Source organism: Trichosurus vulpecula, chromosome 5 (assembly GCF_011100635.1).
Source record: "Trichosurus vulpecula isolate mTriVul1 chromosome 5, mTriVul1.pri, whole genome shotgun sequence".
NCBI lineage: Eukaryota > Metazoa > Chordata > Mammalia > Diprotodontia > Phalangeridae > Trichosurus > Trichosurus vulpecula.
In genome coordinates, this window is record NC_050577.1 from 253,161,635 (window position 1) to 253,184,154 (window position 22,520).

The 22,520-nt window shown below is 38.2% G+C and overlaps 1 pseudogene; it reads right to left on the minus strand.

The window, feature by feature from the left end:
• Window positions 1-12,640: 12,640 nt before the first annotated feature.
• On the minus strand, window positions 12,641-15,807 carry LOC118851253 (annotated as a pseudogene).
• Window positions 15,808-22,520: the final 6,713 nt, after the last annotated feature.

A 22,520-nucleotide genomic window follows, 5' to 3' on the forward strand; every position in this document is an offset into this window, starting at 1 on the left:
AAGCAATGTTATTGATCAGTATTAGGCTGAGGGATAGGAATAACGTGATGTTTCTAAGTAAATCCAGAATATGAAACAGCAAGGATTGAAAGTAGAGAAAAAACAGGCACCAACATTGGGAAAGGAGGATGTGTTATGGCCAAGTGCTTGAATTAGCCCTTTCCAAAAGGTGTTGTTTCTTTTGTGAGTTGGATAAAATGAGGTACTTTCTGTATTTCTAAATTGCCACATTGAACAAGCTTTAAACAAGTTTACACAAGTTTAGTTACAGTATTTCTTTTGCACTTAACATTGCTGACACTCCCTTCCTTGAAAAAAAAAACTCTCTTCCTCTTTGTTTTTTTTTTTTTGTAATATTCTTCCCTCTCTCTCCTCCTACATCTGACATTGCTCCTTTTAGCTTTCCTTGACTCACCCTTCTTCCTTCTACCTTTTAATCATGGGCATTTTTCAAAGCCTGGTCAGTTTCCACTTTCTGTTCTTCTCACTGTAGATTCTCTTTCCTCAGAAAACTCATATTCAGCTCATAAATGCATCACACATCACATCATTTTTAAGATTCTTGAAAACATGTCATTTTTATTATCATGCGAAATTATTTCTCAGGTATATTTTTTCATTTCCTTATTTCTTTAAAGTAAATCTTTCAGAGAACTAAGAGACATGTATAAAAATAAAAATATCTTCCAGTTTCAATCATCACATCTTCATTTATTTATTTTTTTAAAATGTGGGTGGCTCCCAAATCCGTATCTTCAGCCTTGACTTTTTTCCACCCAATTCCCAGTATGACATTGCCTTTCCCTATCCTGCCCTCTCCCCCTCATTCTCTTAGCACTTCCTCCCTCTTTAAAATGACTTTATATTTACTTAACAAGCATACAGGTTATATCATTTTCCTTGAATAAGAGAACTTTGAAGAAAAGGTCTCTTGGGTCTTTTCTATCTTCATTCTATAGCATAGAGCCTTGAACCCAATAAGCGGATGCTGAAATTTTGGTTGAATTGAATCTGTCATATATTCAAAAACAAACTTGCCTTCTCCTAATTATCTTGCCTTCCAGACTTCTACTTGTGATGCAAACATGCTTCTAGCTGTCCAAATTTTCTTATTTTTAATTTCTGCCTTTTTTTTTACTCTTAATATCTAGTAAGTCACTGATTTTTATTGATTTGGTTTTTTCTTTTTAGTAATCTGTCTTATTCCATTTTTTCCTTTCAATTTTTTATTTAAAATGTTCTTTTAAAAAAATTATGAATTTAATAATGTTTCAGTTAACAAAGAAGAAAAAAAGATAATTGAATATGAAACTGAACTTTTACAACATAGTTTTTTTTTTAAAAAGTATGTTAATTGACAGTAATAGAACCAACCTGCTTGTGTAGATTTGTATTAGCAAGGCAATAATAAAAGAAGTAAACCATTTATTTGGACACCAGAGAACCAGATCCCAAAACCAGTAAGTCCAATCCATCATAGCAGAAATGAAATCAATACACATTATCACAGCAGAGAACAACTCCATCTCAAAACCATTCCCACAAACACACTCAGAGCACAGCTAGCACATGTCTGCTCTCTCCCTCAGCTCTAAGGGCTCTGAGCATTTCCTACTTCACCCTTTCCTGTTCCTCTTGTTCAGCAAATTCCTCCCACCACATGTGACTTAGACTTCCTGTGACATAAGAGGTCACATGAGCCTATTAATGGGTGGGAAAGATCTTCAAATTTGAATTACCATTACAAGATTCCATCCTGAATTTCCTGTTTTTTAAAATGTTTGATACTCTTCTTTCTTTAAAAAAATCACTAGCCTGAAGGTATATGTAGAACCTATATCAGATTGCATGCTGTCTTAGATGGGGAGGGGAGAGGAGAGAGAGGAGGAGAAAATTTGAAATTCAAAAACTTGAGGAACTGAATATTGTAAACTAAAAATAAATAAATAAATTTTTTAAAAAAGAAAATTGAAATAAAATTACAATTCCAATGATACTTGTTACAAAAAAAAAATCACTATCTACTCACTCTTCCCCCACCCAAACAAATTTTCTGCTACCTAAGTAGAAGCTCTTACCTCTGATAAGTAAGTATAGTCAAGTAAATGAAATTCATTCATTGGCTGTGTCTGAAAATGTATGTCTCATTCTACATCATTTCACTCTGATTCATTTCATATGAGTCTTCCCAGCTTCTGAAATCATCTCTTTTATCATTTCTTATGGTACAATAACACTTGTTTATGTTCATATGCCATAATTTGTTTAGCTCTTCCCCAAATGATGGGCATCCAATTTGTTTCTCACTCTTTTCTACAATAAAAAAATGTTGCCGTAAATATTTTTGGCATTATTGAGTCAGAGAGTTTGTAGCTTTATATTGCTTCCCAGGATGTTTGGACCAATTCATAGTGCTACCAACAGGGACATTTGGTGATCCTATCTACCCACAGCCCCTCCCGTTTTCTCAACTTTGTCAATCTGTCAATTTTATTTGCATTTCACTTGCTATTAGTGATTTGGAGCCTTTTTCATATGGTTGTTGATAGCTACATTTCTTCTTTTGAAAACTGCCTTTTTAATAAAAAAAGGAAAGGAAAAGGACATAAATGTACAAAAATATTTCTAGCAGTTCTTTTTGTGGTGTCAAAGAATTGGAAATTGAGGGGATGTCCATCAGTTGGGGAATGGCTGAACAAGCTGTGGTATGTGACTGTGATGGAATATCATTGTGCTATAAGAAATAATGAACAGAATGCTTTCAGAAAAACTTGGAAAGACTTAAATGAACTGATGCAAAGTGAGGTGAGCAGAACTAAGAGAACATTGTACCCAGTAACAGCAATATTTTACAATGATGAATTGTGAATGACATAGCTATTCTCAGCAATACAAAAGATCCAAGATGATTCTGAAAGACCTATGATGAAAAATGCTGTCCTCCTCCAGAGAACGAACTGATGGAATCTGAATGCAGGTCAGAGAGTGCTTTTGTTTTAAACTTTATTTTTCTTGTGGCGTTTTTTTTGGGGGGGAGGTCTGTTTTCTTTCACAACATGACTAATATGGAAATATATTTTGCATGACTGCACATGTATGACATTTATCAAATTGCTTGACTTCTCAATGAGGGGGAGGCTGAAAAGGTGGGGGAGAATTTGGAACTCAAAATTATAAAAAAAGGTTAAAATTGTTTTTACTTTAAAATTTGTTTTAAACTGCCTCTTCTTATTCTTTGACAACTTTTCTTTGGGGCAGGAGGTGGATAGCATTTGTTCTTAAACATATCAATTCTCAAAATATCTTAGACATTTGATATTTATTAGAAAATCTGCTACAAAGATTTCCCATCCCATCCTACTCCCCACCCTCCCCAGGAAATTGTTTCCCCTCCTGTATTGATTTTGTTTGTGCAAATGTGATTTTGCAAAGCCATTTCAATTTTATGTAATCAAACTTGTCCATTTCATCTTTTATGATCACCTCTGTGACTTGTTTGGACCAGATCTTCCCCCCACCCCTCTTGCTTATCCAACAGTTGTGAAAGGTATCTCCTTCTCTCTAATTTGTTCATAATATGACCTACCATTTAGATTGTGTATATATTTGAACCTTATTGTGACATATGGTATTAGCTGTTGGTCTAAATCTAATTTCTGCCAGATTGCTTTCCAATTTTCCCAGAAGTTTTTCTTAAATAAGAAGTCCCTAGCCTGGTAAAGTTGGAAATCCTTGAATTAATTTAATGCTATGCTACTATTTTAATTCTTTCTGGGTCTAGTTCACATACTAATCAATCAAATCTTCTATTTTTTAATGAGTATAATTTGATTTTTAGTATTATTAGGCTCTCTTATATTCTATTTCATTTCTTTTGACATTGGTGACAGTAAGAATTCTTAAAATCAAAAGAATGAGAAAATGGAAAAAAACAATCTAAGACATCTCCTATCAGAAACAACTTACCTGGAGAACAGATAGAATCATATTACCCAAAATCCATGACCAAAAGAAGAACCTTGACATTAAAAGAAATCATCAAAGAAAATTGTTCAGACATATTAAAATAAGAAGACAATCTGAATATTGAAAATATCCACTAATCACCTCCTAAAAGAAATTCCAAAATAAAATCTCCTAGGAATGTTATCCAGAACTTCGAGATGAAAAAGTGATAAAAATGTCCAGAAGGAAAGATTAAAATGTTTAGGAATAGAATCAGGGTAGCACAGGATTTATCAGGTATTACTTTAAAAGAACAAAGAACATGAAATGAGCTCTTTCAAAAGACAAAAGTCTACAACGAAGAATAACTGACCCAGTAAAATTGAATATCATCATACAAGGGCAAAAAAATAGACATTCAATAAAATGGAGGAATTCCAAATATTCCTGATGAAAAAACCTGAGCTGAGAAGGATCTTTTAAATTTAAATACAGGAGCTAAGAGAAAAATGAAACGGTAACTTCCAGTGAACACTCAGAAGGGTTAGGAGATAGAGGCAGAAGCTAGGCAGAGGGCAGGTTCTATTCTCAGTCCCAGGACAGGGTTGGAAAAGGGACCAGGAAGAAGGAAATCGGTTCCTTTAACAGGGTAATAGCAACTACAACAATGACATCCAGACTACAAAGGGGATCAGAACCAGACAGGGCCTATCTGCCTCATCTAAGAGAGAAAGAAGAGGGAGAACCTGGCCCTGGAACAAAGTCCCAATCCAGCAATTGAGGTTGGGCACATGAGCAAACAGAAGAAAGCTCCAAATGCAATGATGAAATATCTTGGGGTGAAGAGAAGCTCCATAAGAAAAGACTAATTCCACAGTAAGTACAAGTAGATCCTTAAGGAAAAAATAAATTTAAAATGTCTGGGTCATAAGGTCTCCAAGAATCAATAGGAAAAAAAAATGAAAATTAGTACCTTAAGGAAAAAATTGGAAGGAGGATTATGGTTTAAAACAGAAACTGGAAAATGTGGTGGCACAGTGCATAGAGTGCCAAGCCTAGAGTCAGGAAGAATCATCTTCCTGAGTTCAAATGTGGCCTCAGACACTAACTAGCTATGTGACCCTGAACAAGTCACTTAGCCCTGTCTGCCTGTGATGCTAAGCAGGGTGGGACTTTTTTTTTTTTTTACTATTTTCTCTTTTGGAATGCTGAGGTAATCAAGCACCTTTGATGAGTCTTGCCTTTAAATGTGTTGACAAGCAAAGTAGACTTTTTATTGTCTTTGGTTTGAGTACTTCTCAGCACTAAAGCGATCACATGCCTTTAATAAGTCTTGCCTGCGTTTCAATCAAAAGTCTTTAATTGTATCAAGAGTCTTTGATGACCTGCTTAAATCATGGGTAGGCTTAGGTCACATGGGTTTGAGTCCCATGGTTGTGTCGTCCTCTGACCCTGAGAAGGGTATATATGATCTGGAGTTGGCGTTTTGTTTTGGGGCTCTCACTCATTGGAAGAGTGTCATGTGATTTCACTAAACAAGATTCTGGGTGGCTGTCATGCAGCCCCCCAGCTTTGAAAAGCCCAGATATTGTTACTTCTCTCTCTGGTAACTGTTGATATATTGCTTGGACAGACAGCTAGAAGCCTGTCTGCTGATTTGTGTTATTTTGCTCTGTTTATATAATGTATACTTGTAATTTCTGTTTGTATTCTCTCTGAAGTCTAGGGTGCTGGCTTTTTCCCTTGAACTAAGTGAATGCTATATGTACGTTTAATTAAAGTAAGATTTTAAACCTCTTAAAGGTCTTTTCCTTAGAAAAGTAGATCAAAGAACTTGTGCTAGCAGCCCTTCTGTGTGCTGGTATTGTTGGTCTTACACAGCCACAGTAGCGGTGAGCAGCATTGTTGTTACACTGCCGCAGTTTCTTCATCTGCAAAATGATCTAAAGAAGGAAATAGCAAACTACTCTAGAATCTTTGCCAAGAAAATCCCAAAATGATAACACAAAGAGTCAGACATGACTGAAATGACTGAGCAACAATACCAACAGCATCAGTGGACTTCTTGAAAAATAGAATGGAACAAATTGAACTTGATGATTCTATGAGACAAAAAGAAGTAGTAGCATAAAGTCAAAAGAGTGAAATGTTGGAAGAACATGTAGAATGGCTTCTATACAAAATAGCTGACCTGGAAAAGAGGTATGGGAGGGAGAATCTAGGAATCATTGAACTTTCTGAAAACCATAGCAAAATAAAAAGTCTGATTCCAATCAGTCAATCAAGAATCATTTATAAAGCACTCATTATATGCTGGGCATTGTGCCAAGCACTGGGGAATATAAAAAGAGGCAAAAAAATAGCCCTTCCACTCAAGGAGCCTACAATCTAAGGGGCGAGACAACATAGAAACAAATATATTCAAAGCAAGCTATATACAGGATAAATAGGAAATAATTAACAGAGGGAAGGCAAAATATCATAAAAGAAAACCTTTGATATCTATTGGAACCAGAGGGCAAAGTAAAAACAGAAAGAATCCACCAGTTATCTCCTGAAAAAAGCACCAAAAATTGACAATCCTTAGAAGAAATTGAATTATCTAAGGCAAAGAAAAAACACTGTTAGTAGTCAGAAGTAAATAGTTCAAGGACCAAGGAAATACAGTCAGGACCATAGAAAGCTATGTCACAACCCCTTTAAAGGACAGTAAAAGATTTACAATTAAGAAAAAGTTGTTGTATAAATTGTACATAATCCTGTAACCAAAAAACCAAATGAACCTTAACAGAATGAGGATTGTAAAGCATTCCTTTCTTTTTTCCCCCCAAGGTTTAATGTTTATTTTTCACAACAAATATCAGCCATACACGAAATGTGTCTGACACGTTGGACATCTGAGTCCACACATTTAGCAGCTTGGAAAAAAAGAATCTTGCCTCTCTCTAGTTAGAAAAAACCTGCTAATGTCTCCCAGGTGAGAAGCTGTGAAAAATTGTGCTGCTCAGGGAGGTGCAAAGAGGGAAATGGATTGAAGCCACACATGAGGGAGAATAAGCGAAAGGTCTTATAGGTGAGAATGGCCTACTAGGAAGCCATTCTAGCTATGATGTTGCCTGAAGACTGAACATGGCTGTTTACTCTGCACCTGTCTCCTTGTCTTCTTTAATATTTTGCTAGGATGATTTCCTGCCTTGTTCCCTTCTTCAAGGATCAGCAGATGGAAGAGTGGAGTTGGATGGTTTGGGCTCTGAGACAGGGGGCTAAGAGAAACACTTGGGGACCAATTAATCTAAGGTCTTCTGGCTCTACAGACTATGACCAATCTCTACCCTATGGGACTCCTGGATACTGCAGGATAACCAGGAAGGTTAGAACTGAAGGCCAGAATTTTAGGCTGAGAGAAGAGCCAAGACTAGATTACCATCAACCATTCCTGATGAAATGAAAAGACCGGGGCTGGGTAGAATCTTTGAAATGCAATCACAGGAATCAAAAGAATTGCAGAAAAGTTAAAAAATAAACTATGCAGCCCTTTTGTTGTTTAGTTATTTTTCAGTTGTGTCTGATTCTTCCTGATATTTGAGGTTTTCTTGGCAGAGAAACTAGAGTGCTATTTTCTTCTCCCTTTCATTTTACAGATGAAGAAACTGAAGCAAACAGGGATAAGTGACTTGCCTGGGGTCACATAGCCTCTCTCTGAGGTATGATTTGAACTCAGGGATAGGAGTCTTACTGACTTTAGGTCTATGCCACCTAGCTGCCCCTCAAACATTGGGCAGCTAGAAAGGACTAAATCAGGATTAAGTGCTTGAACCCAAGTGGAGGTAAAGATACAAATATCTTTTTAAAATCCTTTCTTCAAGTGTCACAGGAGTAAAGAAAGAAAACCATAATTTTTTTTTCATAGGTTTAGGCCAAGGTATGGTTTTGTTGTATTTATTTTTTTTAAGAGAAGAAGGGACAAGAAATATATTACTGAAGAAATCGAGAAGAAGGAGGAAGAAATTACTTTTTCCTCATAATTGGATCATAGTAGAAAAAGAGTTTATAAACCTCAAGGAAGGGCATCTCATAAACTTTACACTTATTGGGCAGGTTTGAAAACACACACACACACACACACAAACACAGAGGGAAAATATCATCAGTGGAGGGTGAATTATAAAGAGAAGATTAAAAGTAGGAAAAACTAAAAGTAAGACACAGTAATCTCAGTTGTTTTACTGTGTGATGAAAAAAAGTGGAATCAGAGTAATTCAAGTATGGATTTCTAGTGTTGATCTCTTTTCCTTTTCCTTTGTAAAGAGAGGAGTGGAGTACAAAAAGAGAAAAATGAATGAGGATATGATAGAAGAAATACATAATTAATCATAACTATGAATGTGAATGGGATGAATTCAACCATAAAATGTAGGAGGGTAACAGCACAGATTAGAAAGCAGTCTATAATAATATGGTGTTTGTAAGAAAAACACTTGAAACATGAAGATTCACAGAGTTAAATTAAAAGATTGAAGCAGTTTATTATACCTTACGTTAATCCAAAAAAACTTGGGTGGCAATTCTGATCTCAGACAAAGCAACATTAAAATTAGACATAGTTAAAAGAGATAAGTAGGCAGGCTACAATTATACTGGAAGACATTATACAGTAGATAATGAAATAATGTAGGATCTAAGATACTGTGACTCTGTGAAATAAAGGACCTGCAGAGAATTAGAGAAACATTAAATATGATAAATTACTGGTTATTGCTGAATGGGAATAGGAGAGAGCATACATTTCTCAGTTTTGCTTGGTGCATTTAAAAAACCGATTGCATATTGGAGTATGAAAAACTCATAAACAAATCCAGAAAACCATGTGGGACTTACCTGTCACTACCAAGGAAGGAAACATTAGTTTCTTTATAAAATCTTTCTGGAAAAGAGTTGACCCTCTATCTCAGAAGCAGCAGTGTGCAGTGTAAAGAACACTGGACATGTGTTCAGATCCCACCTTTGACACTTATTACTTGTATGAACTTGGCTCTTCATTTAACATCCACAGGCTTCATCTATAAAATTAAAGGGATTGAATTTTGAGCCTTTGATTGACTGAGGCTTTTGAGGTCCTTTCCAGTTCTAAGTTTATTCAGTAATTCTCAGTATCAGATACTCTTCCACTTTTTTTTTTTAACCTAAATCTTGCATGGTTCAGTTTTTGGCCCATTTTCAGTGACAAAGTGAAATAAATTAGCTAAGATGTGAAATTCTCTAAAGTCATCTTTTCCTAAGACATGTGCAGTTTAGAGTCAATTTTGACTTTTTCAATGAAAAATAGCTTTGACCTTGAGCAGTAGCCACTAACAAATTTAACTACTAAAACAGGAGGGGGAAAAAATTCCTGAAAATGTATGTAAGTAGAAGAAAACATTTGTTTATTAGGTACATAATATATGAAGGCATAGGATGAAATTACCTGAATAAAACAGCCAGCTTTTAAATTTCAGTTTAAGAAAGCAATAAATTTCAGGTATTTGGAAAACAATTTTGAAAATAATTTATGATACTAAGAAGAAATGCATAGCAGCCACTCCCTTTATATAACTAGGCTTTTAGAAAGTGCCACAAAGTGAACAGGCTTGGGTCTTCAGTGCTTTAGGTTTTGTTTTACATTCATGAATTTCCTGAAATCCTGTCATATCTATAGTTTCAGTAAAGTGGGCGAATTTCTCAGACCAGAGATCCCAAGATCCTTCCAGAAAAACTCTCGGCCTTGTTTCTCCCTGCTCCAATGGATCTTCAACATAACCGCCAAAGTGATTTTCTAAAGCATAGGCCTGACCATGTAAACTCTCTTATTCAGTAAACTGTTACCCTCTATGATCAAATATTATTTTGCATCCTTTTAAATTTTTAAAAATTTTAAATTTTTTTCTTATTTTGGGGGGATCTCTGTTTTCTCTTGCAACATTGTTAATATGGAAATTTTTTCCACTTAATAGTAGTTTATTTTTTCTAATTACATGTAAAGATAATTTTCAACATTCACTTTTATAAGATTTTTAGTTCCCAATTTTTTTCTCCCACCCTCCCTAGGCCCTCCCCAAGACGGCAATCAATCTGATAGAGGCTATACATGTACAATCATATTAAATGTATGAAAATATGTTTTGTATGACTGCATCCTTTTTTATTTCAATTTTTACACAAGTTTTGTAACTTTTTTTTTACTATATTATTAAATGTAGGTAAGGGGAAGGGAAAGGAACAAGCATTTTATTAAGCTTTTACTATGTGTCAGGCATTGTGCTAAATGCCTTAAAAATCTCATTTATATATACATATGTAATTTATATATCATATATTTTAAAAAATAAGACATCTATTGAGTGTGTATGTATAAAAAAATATTTTACCAGTAGGGGTGTGTAATCAAAAAAAAAATCAGACTCACACCAAAGTTTAAACACACCAAAGGACTAACAACTGTAGTTCCTCCTCCCCACCCCCGGGGGGCTACAATACCCCTCTAACCCTCCCCTCCCCTCCCCCCCCCCTTTAACTCGCAGACTAAGTACCTGGAATAATTAGCTCCACATTCAGGGTATTTGTGTGTTTGTACTTCTAAGAGTGTAACTCATGAATCCCCACCAGTGTTTATCATCTAGTCATCCAGATGGCACAATTAACTCAAAGTAAAGGTCGTTACTGAAATGGCATATTATAAAGAACATTAACAAAATGTTCTCAATTTCCTTTATTTTCTTAGTGTTCTCATGCTGAGTGCTATATGTATCTACTGGACAGGACACTTGGCTGGCCACCCTGGACCTACTTCTCTCTGAATCTCAACTCCTGACTGCCAGGCCTGAATACCCTCTTCACTAACTGCATAGCTGATTAGCTTGCTTTTAAAGGTTATGAGGGGAATGACTGGGCAGTAGATAAAGCGCTGGGCCTGGAGTCAGGAAGACCTGAGTTTAAATCTAGCCTCAGATACTTACTAGCTGTGTGACCCTGGGGAAGTCACTTATCCCTGTTTGCCTCGGTTTCCTCAACTGTAAAGTGAGCTGGAGAAGGAAATGGCAAACTACTGCTGGATCTTTTGCCAAGAAAGCTTCAAATGGGATTATGGAAGAGTTGGACACAACTGAAATGACTCAATAACAGGGCATGACTTCAGGCAGCCACTGGCTATTTACTCTGTAATTCCTTCAAGTTTGATTAAACAGCTTCTTCCCAACTCTTGAAGGAGCAAAGAAGCCCTTCTTTATGCCTTCCTTACAGTTTATGAGTAGGTCACTCAGGGTTCCCTTTCAGTGTCTAAAGTGGACAAAGTCCAACTTGTGACTAAGCCATCTGCCTGAATGACTGTAAGCAGACCGGCTCCCCCACAGCGATTAAAGCAAAAACCTAAAAATTGTACCAGACCAAATAATGATCATGAAACTAAACGAAAACCATCTGTATAGTCAGGAAGGCTCTGTATCTTAAGACAGCAGGAGGAATGGATTCCCAGGAGAAAGTTCCAGTAGAGTCAGAAACTCATGATGTTGCCCTTAGAAATGGCTGGGGAGGATGGGGTGGTGCAGCTAGGTGGTACAGTGAGTACAGCACCAGCCCTAGAGTCAGGAGGACACAAGTTCAAATCTGGCCTCAGACACTTGACACACTTACTAGCTGTGTGACCTTGGGCAAGTCACCTAACCCCAACTGCCCTGCCTTCCCGCCTCCAAAAAAAAAAGAAAGAAAGAAATGGATGGTTAATATCTAGACTGGAATAAAACAGCATTCAGAGTCTTCTGTGATACCATAAAGAGCCCTAATCATTTAGCATTCAACCTAAAGATCCAAGGAAGCCTATTAGAATAATAGAAGTTGTAGTAGTAGTAGCAGTAGCAGTAGTAAAAATAATAATAATAATAAGGATAAAAGCTGACATTTAGATAGCGCTTACTATATGCCAGGCACTGTGTTATTGAGCACAATACAGTTATTGTTTCATTTGATCCTCACAACAATCCCTGGGAGGTAAGTGCTATAATTACCCCATTTTACAGATGGGGAAACTGAGGCAAACAGTTAAGTGACTTGACCTGGTCACACACATAGTAAGCATCTGAAGCTGTATTTGAACTCTAGTCTTTCAGACTTCAGGTCCTTCACTTCAAGCACTGCACTGCCTAGGTGTCCCTGCTGAACAGACACACTCTAGGATATCATCTGCAATGAGGAATTATAATTCCAGAGATACCTACAGTGAAATAGGTTGTGAATTCTATTGGGAGAAACAGCACGTATCATATAAATAGACCCAAAAAGTATACAAAGTATATTTGGGCCTTATGAGCAAGTATATTCTTAACTCTGCTCTGTACTTCTCCAAGATTCTTGATTTGGGTATTTCTTTTACCTATATGTATGGAAACTTAGTTCTTTTTTTTAAAACACTTTAATTTCCTTGGATAAGAAAAAAGAGGTTTATATTTCTGATATTTCCCTTTGTGTAAGCCAGTCCTTCACAGTTCAAGTTTTGTTACTTTTTACTACAGAAGATCAGAGGGACTATGAATTGTATGTATTTCCATTCTTCACCCCCTCTACAGTAAGAGCACATCCTCTGATGCCCCATAAATTCAAAATGAATTCAATCCCTTAAAAGACTATTAGAGTTTGCCAGATTTCTGTCCTTTGAATACAGCTGCAGTTAGTGTTTTTCAAGAGCTTTGGTGAGAAGTTCATTCAAACGGCCCACCGTTGGTCTAGGGTCATCATTCAGTCCTGCTGCTATCATAGCATTCTCATATACCTGATCAATCAGCAGCTGGGCCAGATCGGCTTGACTCTCCCTCAACTGATTGAGCTTCCTGATCAGAGGATGCCTGGTATTGATTTCAAGGGTAGGCTGTAGAATCTGGGCACTCTCCTCAGTGGTTTTGGCCAACTGCTGCATGTGCAGGAAATGCCTGGCAGCCCCCATCTCTAACACAATGATCATGGCAGGGTGGGTGTCCAGGCGAAGAGTCACCTTGACATTGGTGACTCGAGTACCCAGTGCATTTCTTATCCAGGCTGTTAGATCCTTGGCCTCCTTCTCTGAAAGACGTTCAGTAGCTTGAGAACCTTCCTCAAACTTCTCCTCTTTGTAGTGGTCAACGACAATGTCATTTTCCACAGAAATCAGCTTCTTCTTGTCAAATTCTCAGAGATGCAGCAAGGGTCAATTCATCAAACTGCTCGTAGCAGTAGAGCATCTCCATATTCTTCTGTTTCATGGCCTCATAGTATGGTGAGTTTTCAGCCAGGTGATGGTTGGGGGCACACAGGTAGTTGATGTTCCTGGTACCAGCCTGCATTCGACTGGCATATTCCACAAGGCTGGTCAACTGGACAGGAGGCAGAGCTGATGATTCATAACGCAAGAGCTTTGCAATATCCTCCTTGACCTCCTGCTCAGCAGTAGTTACAATTCCCTCCCTCATAAACAATCCATAATCTTTGAAGAACTTGGCATACTTCTCAGGGTCTTTTTTGCTCTGGTCAATGAAAAATTTTATCAGCCTCTGTTGTAAAACATCTCTGAGTTTTCGAATGAGGGCACTTTCTTGAAGAAGCTCCCGGCTGAGATTCATGGGAATATCCTCACTGTCCACAACACCTCAAAGGAAGCGCAGCCACTTGGGCAAGATGTCAGAAGCTTTGGTCTGGATCAGAACTTTGCAGCTATAGAGTGCTACACTTAAGCCCAGCTCCCGGCTGACATCAAACATGGATGGTGATTCTGGCACATAGAAAATACTCTGTATGTTAAGTGGCACATCAGTCTTGTAGTGGAGAGTATAACAGGGCTTATCATAAGCGTGGGCAACATAGTGGTAGAATTCCTCATGCTGCCATTCGCTAATGTCTTTAGAGTCCATCATCCAAAGTGCCTGTAAAGTATTGATGCGTTTTCCATTTAGGTAAAGGGGAAAGCTGACAAAGTATACTGTACTTTGTTACTACCTCCCATACTCGCTCTTCATTGGCAAACTCTTTGCAATTTGATTTACAGTGGATGATTATTTTGGTTCCAGTTCTAACACCTGAAGCTTCTGCAATTTCAAAAACTCCAGAGCCATCTGAGAGCCACTGGTAAGCTGGGCTCCCAGGCTCTGCTGACTGTGAATAAACTTCCACCTTGTCAGCTACCATGAAAGCAGAGTAAAAGCCCACTCCAAACTGCCCGATGATCTTGCTGCTTGCCTCACTCTGGTTCTGCAGGGTGTCCAGAAATGCCTTTGAGCCTGATCTAGCAATAGTTCCCAGGTGGGACACCAACTCCTCTTGTGTCATGCCATGCTAGTGTCCTGGATTGTGATGGTGCCTTTCTCAGTGTCTGTCTGCAAGTGAATCTCCATTTCTGGCAATGTCTGGCCCTCTGAAATCAGCTTATGGCGCAATTTTTCCAAGGCATCACTACTATTGGAGGTCAGTTCTCATATAAATACCTCCTTCTCTGAGTACAAGGACCGAGCAGCAATGTCCAAAAGCTGCTTTGTCTCAGCCTGGAACTCGTCTTTGGAGATGGAACCCTGAACAGTCTTGGAAACTTAGTTCTGAGGTATATTCACAGATTTCCCTGAGTAGATTCTGGGTCATGGCATAATGAGCCAAAAAGGGGCTATAGCAGAGACTGGACAAAATTCATGTTAGTCCATGGTTGGCAGATGCTGGACCACAGGTCACCAGTGAAAGAACAGGACTAAAGATGGAGAATTTAAGCCTGAGTGAGCCACTTTCTATAGGATACTGTACAATCACTTCATCAAATTGGATGAATGAATAAAGCATTTATTAAGTGCTGACTATGCTCAAACCACTGTGCTAAGCACTAGGGATACAAAATATAGAAAAGCAAGACAGTCCCTGGCCTCAAGGACATCACATCCTAATAGGAGAGACAATACACATGGAAGATTTCAGCTGCAAATCAGATGGAAAAGTCCCATGTTCCTTAGGGTACAACAGCAAAGCCCCTTGAATGTCATTTCCATTGATAAAATCTCATCAGGTTTTTATGTAGAACCATTTGACAGTACCAAGGAATTTGGTGGCAAGAACTATTTCCCATGTAAAGTGTATATGTTGTTTGTAGTACAAATTAATGAAAATGGGGGACAGGGAAATGGCTTTTTCCCAATCAGAAATATAAAGAACAATTCTTGCCAGTAGGGGAAGAGAGCAAGCTATGTGCAAAAATATGTTAACTGTAGAGTAACACATCTAAGGCCATTGATTAAAGTATCTGGAGTCTTGCTAACCTAATAAACCTAATTGAATTTGTGTTCTCGACACAAGAGAATTCACTTTACAAAGACATTCTAATACTAGAAGAAGCAGGAAAAAAATGAGAATAATTCTCATAAGGAGGGAGGACAAGAAACCACAGTGCTCTCTGATGCAAAGAAACTTTATAAAATATCGTTTATGTGATAAAATGAGTCCTACAGAATGGTCTGAGGCTCCTGGAAGTGGGTTCTATTCAGTCTTTATTGAAACCATTCAGATCACTGGGTTTTGTTGTTGTTTTTTTTCCCTAGCAATAATGATTCACTCAGAATGTGGAATAATTACATTTTCCAATGTAATTTAGCTTCTTTTAATTATTTGGGAGATTTGAAAGCCACGCAAAATGAATCTGTTGGCAAGTGAGGTAGAAGGTTTTGGTGCATCTGCAACTGTTAGAATGACAAGGTTAGAACGCTGAAGGGGGAGCTAGGCGCCACCGTGGCGTTCTCATACAGAATTAAGGAAATAACTCTGAAAGTGCTCAGTTTGAGGTGCTAAACTTCTATGATTAGTAACGAAGTCACTTGTAAAATTACCTGTCATTTTTGACCTCTTCCTAGAGGTGGAGAGATTTTGAACAGCACAATGCAAAAAAACTGGTGAAAATCTTGTCCCTGATCTGTTTCCTCAAAGTTTAATGTTCCTTCAATGAAAATATATCCTAGGGGCAGCTAGGTGGCGCAGTGAGTGGAGCACTGGCCCTGGAGTCAGGAGGACCTGAGTTCAAATTTGACCTCAGACACTTGACACACTAGCTGTGCCCTGCCTTCCCACCTGCAAAAAAAAAAAAAAAAAGAATAAAAAAAAGAAAATACATCCTATTATTGTACTAGCTGCAGTGCCAGCAAAAATAATTTAGAATTGTAAGTGCTTTTAGTTTCCACTAAACTGATAGGGTTTTGCAATTGGTCTTTTTTTTGGTAGCCTGCTGGGGGAGATAGAAGTAATATACCAGATGATGGACTCGAGATCATAAAATATTTTAAAAGGGTAAAATGATGGGTCAGAGCTAACAAGATTTTTTTTTTGGTGGGGGGGCAATCAAGATTAAATGACTTGCCCATGGTCATACAGCCAGTATCTGAGGCCTCATGTGAACCCAGGTTCTCCTGGCTCCTTCGCTAGTTCTCTATTCTCTGTGCCACCTAGTTGCCCTAAAATAAGATTTAATAGGGATAAATTTAAAATTGTATCATTAGTTTAAAAAATGCTAGATATACAAGTAGGGCAGTGGTAAATGTCTAGTTTCCTGGAGGATGGAGTGGAGTGGGGAGAGACTTGAGGCAGGCAGAGCCACCAGGCATAATGTGGTAAGGGTCTGAATCAGAGTGGTGATAATGTCAGAGAGGAGAAGGGGGCATCTTGGGGAGATGTTGCAAAGGTGAAAATGACAAGCCTTGGCAATAGCTTGAATAGGGGGGTGAGAGACAATGAGAAACCCAGTTTCTACTTCAGTTTTGTTAGAAGGAGGCTTTCCCATCTTTTCTAGGCTGCCGAGATTAGTAAAAGACAAGGGTTGTAGATGATGATTTATCCATCACTAAGATGTGTCTCCATTTTGAGGCCAGTAACAACATAAGTCAACACTGGAATGTGACTTCCCCAAATGCCTACGCAATCTTAAATTACATTAATGGAAGTATAGCCTCTAGGAAAAGGGGGTGGGATAGATAATTAGTTTTATTATAGAAAACTTTTAATTTCTGCTCACTTGTGTGTAGCCATTTGTTGTTGTTGAGTTGTTTACAGTTGTATCTGACTCTTTGTGACTCCATTTGGGTTTTTCTTAGCAAAGATACTGGAGTGGTTTGCCATTTCCTTCTCCAGCTCATTTTACAAATGAGGAAACTGAGGCAAACAGGGTTAAGTGACTTGCCCAAGGTCACACAGCTAGTAAGTGTCTGAGGCCAGATTTTAACTCAGGAAGTTGAGTCTTCCTGACTCCAGGCAGGTGGGCTCTAGCCATTGGACCACCTACCTGCCTTGTGAAGAGAGTAGCATACCTCAGACTAGTAAGTAAATGTTAGAAATATAAATATTGATAAACAAATATTTATCAATATTTATCAGACTCCAGACAGGGCACTCTATCTGCCATACCATTTAGCCATTTGGTACAGTGTAAAGAGTATTGGCTTTGAAGTCAGAGGACCTGGGTTCAAATTCTGCCTCAAATGCTTACCTCAATTCTTTCATTTGTAAAATGAGGCAATTAGACTAAATTACCTCTGAAGTGTCTTTGAGCTCTAGATTTATTATCCTATGATTTTAAAGAGAGAGGGCATTGGAGGATCGAGTGGGGAGGCTCAAAATATTGTCTTTGTTGAATGTTTGGAAAATTTGGGAGCTTTTTATGGGAATGAGTAGAAGTTAGAATGATCCAGCTTAAATGGTTGAAGGACTGTCATATGAACAATAGATTCCATTTATTTTTGTCTAGGTCCTAAGGTCAGAGGTTACAAGGAGGCTATATTTTCCCTTATAACAAAGAAAAACAATTAAGTAAAACAACCAAAAAAATGACGGCACCAGGTACTGTTTGCAATATTTTGCACCCAGTTTCCTACTTCAGTTTTGCTAGGAAGAAAGCTTTCCCATCTTTTCTATGCAGCTGAGATTAGTACCCAGTTTCTAGCTTTGTTTTTTGTTCTTTTTGTTTACATAGTTTAGTCATTGTGTATATTAGGATGATGCTTTAACTTTCCATTATAATTTAACTTCACTGCTTTTTGTGTATCACAGCACAATTCTTGGTTGTTTTAAATGCCCCCTTGAAGCTTTTCCTTTGGTGCCTTAATCATAGCCCAGATATGTATAGTATCTTACAATTTACAAAGTATTTTTCTTAAAATCGCTTTCAAGTAGGCAATACAAATGTAATCTCCATTTCACAGAAGGGGAAGCTGAGGCACAGAGGTTGGTGGCTTGCTAAAGGACAGAGCTAGGATTTCGAGTTTCTCAATTTCATGTTCATTTCTCTTTTAACTACGCCATCTCGCCTACTCTGGGCTGCCTAGATGAAAGTCTCTTGATGTTTCTCAGTTTTGGATAAATAAGTAGTGTCTCAACAAGATAGGACATTCATTTTTGCCTTTTTTTTCTTTCACAGAGGGAAACTGTCCTTATTCTCGGTAGCCTTTGACGCTGTTAATCACCTTCTCCTCCTTGAAATTCCCCCAGGACAGCTGGGGGACAATCCTACCTGATTGCTTCTTCTCTGTCTCCTATCCTCCTCTTCATCGTGCCTTCTAACCCTAGGTATCCCACAGGGTTCTGTCCACAGCCTTCTTCTCTTCTCCCTCTATCCTACTTCATCTGGGGATCTCATCAGCTCCCAGGGATTTAATTACCATTTCTATGCTGATGACTCTCAAATCCACCTATCAGGACCTCACCTCTGTTCTGACCTCCAACAGAAAACTCAACCTGGATGTCCAGTAGACATCTTAAACTCATTACGTCCAAAACAGAATTCATTATTTTTTTTCCCTTAAACCCCAGCACTCGCTCCTATCTTCCCTGTTATTATAGAGGGCAACACCGTTCTCCTGATCCCTCAGGTTCACAACCTAGGAGTCATCCTGGATTTCTCATTGTCTCTCACCCCCATATTCAAGCTATTGCCAAGGTCTGTCAATTTCACCTTTGCAACATCTCCCCAAGATGCCCCCTTCTCCTCTCTGACATTGCCACCACTCTGGTTCAGACCCTTATCACATCATGCCTGGTAATACTGGTGGGTCTGCCTGCCTCAAGTCTTTTCCCACTCCACTCCATCCTCCAGCCACCAAAGTGATTTTCCTGAAGTTTAGGTATATCATGGCACCTGCTTCTACTCAATAAACTCCAGTATCTTCCTATTGTCTCCAAAATCAAATACAAAATGCTCTGTTTGGCATTCAAAGCCCTTTGTAACCCAGCTGCCTCCTATCTTTCCAGTCTTCTTACAACTTAGCCCAAAATACTCATTGATCCACTGATTACTGGCCTCCTGGCTCTTCTGAGAACAAGATACTCCAATTTCCTCTGGTTATCTCCCATGCCTAGAATATTCTCCATCCTCATCTCTTCTTCCAGGCTTCCCTGCCTTCCTTGAAGTCTCATCTTAAACCCCGCCTTCTACAAAAAGCCTTCCCCAACTCTTCTTCATTCTAGTGCCTTCCATTTTTAACTTATTTCCAATTTTTCCTACTTATAGCTTGTTTGTACATAGTTGTTTGCTTGTTGTCTTCCCCATTAGATGGTAAACTCCTTGAGGGAAGAGAACAAACATTTTTTTTTGCTTCTTTTTGTATCCCCTGTGATCAGCACAGTGCCTGGCTCATAATAGGCACTTGATAAATGTTCATTGATTGTCTGACTAAGGTAGAGCTCTGCCTTAGATCCCTATACTTAATAAATAAATACATATATTGATAATTATATTTCAATATGATTGGTTTCCTCTGTTATTTTATTTTATGCATTTAAAAACATTATTCTGAGAACTCCATACACCAGCATGCTCAAAGGGTCCATGCCACAGAAAAAAAATGTGCAGATTTCTGGACTAGGGCATTCTTTTTTTTCATTCTTTTTCTTCCTCTTCCATTATATTACTCAGGAATCAGCCTATTGGTAATACTATCATAAGAGATTAAATAAGCCTTTGTGGGCAGTCATGGAATTTAATCATCATTCATAACAGTGATAGGAAAATGCCTTCAGAAATGTAACCATCTTACCAAAAAAAGAATATGTAAGGTGAGGACTGCCTGTGTTTCATACATAATCCTTTCCTTCCCTCCCCTCCCCAAGTTGCTAATCTCCATCCCTTAAATACCATCCTCAAACATCCATATGAGTTAGGTAGTTGCTATTATGATCCTTGAGTTAATTAGGGAATAGAAAAATTAAATGAGGCTGGTCAGTGGTATCTAAGGTCAAGCCTAAACTTTCACCCTCTTGCTGAATTCCTTCTTTATATTCCTACAATACAACAAACATTGTGTTGGGGATGAATCTGAGGGTTTTCTGGATAAAAAAGATATATATGTATTTTTTTCTCCTACTAGGTTAGCATCTGCCCAGAAAATAAAATATTATGCTTCATTTTCAATTGGTTTATTGTGATATTTGTCCTAGTTTCAGTTTTGGGAGTTTATTTTTCATTTTGATTGAAATAAGAGTGAGAACTTTATTAAATTTGTGTGTGTGCATGATTTAATGTTTATGGACCTTAGTTTCCCTTTTCTAAAAGTTGGGGGGAGTTGTACCCCTTACCTCAGTTGGCATAGTCTCAGATGAGGAGGTATTGGTGATTAGTAACAAGGTACACCCAGTTACCCATGTACAAAGTATGAGCATCCTTCTCTGATTGGGTAAGAATGGGTGGATACGCTTGGCTAAAGATTTGGTCATGCTTCTCAAGGTTTTAACTATATAAGCCCTGGAAACTTAAAAAAAATCTGTATACATTTTAGTCATTTTTAAATACATGGACAGGAGTAATTTCCCTGGGCAAACATCTAAGTGGAGTTGTCACAGTTTCTCCTCCTATGACATTCATGGAGAACAAGGCCCAAGTCAGCAATTCAAGACTTCAAAACTTCAAAGCAGTTGAAGAAAGAACTTTTCCATTCTTGAGTCTTTCCCTCCCCTTCCTTTTCTTTACCCCTTCCCACTCCACATCCCCCTACTGACTCTGATGTCTAACAGCAAAGATACCCACCCAGGAGAAATCCCTTCCAGCAGTTCAGAGTGTCAGTTTAAAAAAAAACAACGTAATAGTTTACTTTTCTCCAGTTACATGGAAAAACAGTTTTTAACATTGGTTTTTAAAACTTTGAGTTCCAAATTCTCTCCCTTTCTCCCTCCTCACCACCCTCATTGAGAAGGCAAGCTATTCAATATAGGTTATACATGCATAGTTATGCAAAACAAAAAAAAATAATAGTCATGTTGTGAAAGAAAACATAGCACCCCCCCCCAAACCCCAAAAACAAAACCCAAGAGAATCAGTTTTAAAGGGTTCAAGGTATAGTAGGAACACATCCTAAAGACAGATACAGCTTTAAGGAGTGTGACCCCTGGCAGAAGAGAAGAGAGCCAGCAGTAGCCTGGAGACTTTGAGACCTGGCAACTAATACTTGAACTCCAGAGAGGAGCAGAGCATAGGAGACTGGCTGAACAACCTGCTTAGCAGAGATATCATGCTCCGGGCTGGACTTGGTAAGAATACAAGAGAAAGGATTTTAAGAGGAATGTATTAGTGCGATCACATATCCTCTACACGTATGTCTCATTTACCGTTATACTCTAAGTTGGTATCCATCTTCCCATGGATTGACTATGCGTTTATTAGTGGGGGTGTGTACCGCCGCCTTTATGAAAGAGATGTTTCATCGGTATTGCTCTCACTCTATAACCACAACAACAATTTACATAGTACCTATGACGTGTACTGTCTTAAGTGCTTTACGAATATCATCTCATTTGTTCCTCACAACAACCCTGGGAGGGGCGGGGTGTTTTTACTATTCCTATTTTACAATTAAGGAAATTAAAGTTTTTGTGACTTGCCCAAGGTCACACACCTAGTAAGGATCTGAGGCTGGAATTTAATTCGAGTGGTTCCTGCCTCCCAGTCTAATGCTCTGAGGGCTAATTGTGATGACTGGTAGATTAACACGCTGGTAAGGGCTGGCAAATTGTACTCTTAAAGGTCACTAAGTCTTGTGGGTGGAGTTGGATCCATGTAAAAGTACTGTTATTTATCAGAGGATCTGTGTTAAAAATCCAGGCCTTGCCTCATCTCTAAAATATACAGGGAGCTGAGCCAAATAAATAGGAATACAAGCCATTCCCCAATTGAGATATGGTCAAAGGATATGAACAGGCAGTTTTCAGAGGAAGAAATTAAAGCTATCTACAGGCATATGAAAAAATGCTCTGGATCACTACTGATTAGAGAAATGCAAATCAAAACAACTCTTAGATACCACATCTCTCCTGTCAGATTGGCTAATATAACAAAACAGGAAAATGATAAATGCTGGAAAGGATGTGGGGAAATTGGAACATTGTTGCATTGCTAGTGGAGTTGTGAGCTGATCCAGCCATTTTGGAGAGCAGTTTGGAACTATGCCCAAAGGGCTATAAAAATGTTCATACCCTTTGACCCAGCAATACCACTTCTAGGGTTGTATCCCAAAGAAATCACACAAGTGGGAAAAGGACCCATATATACAAAAATATTTATAGCAGCTCTTTTTGTG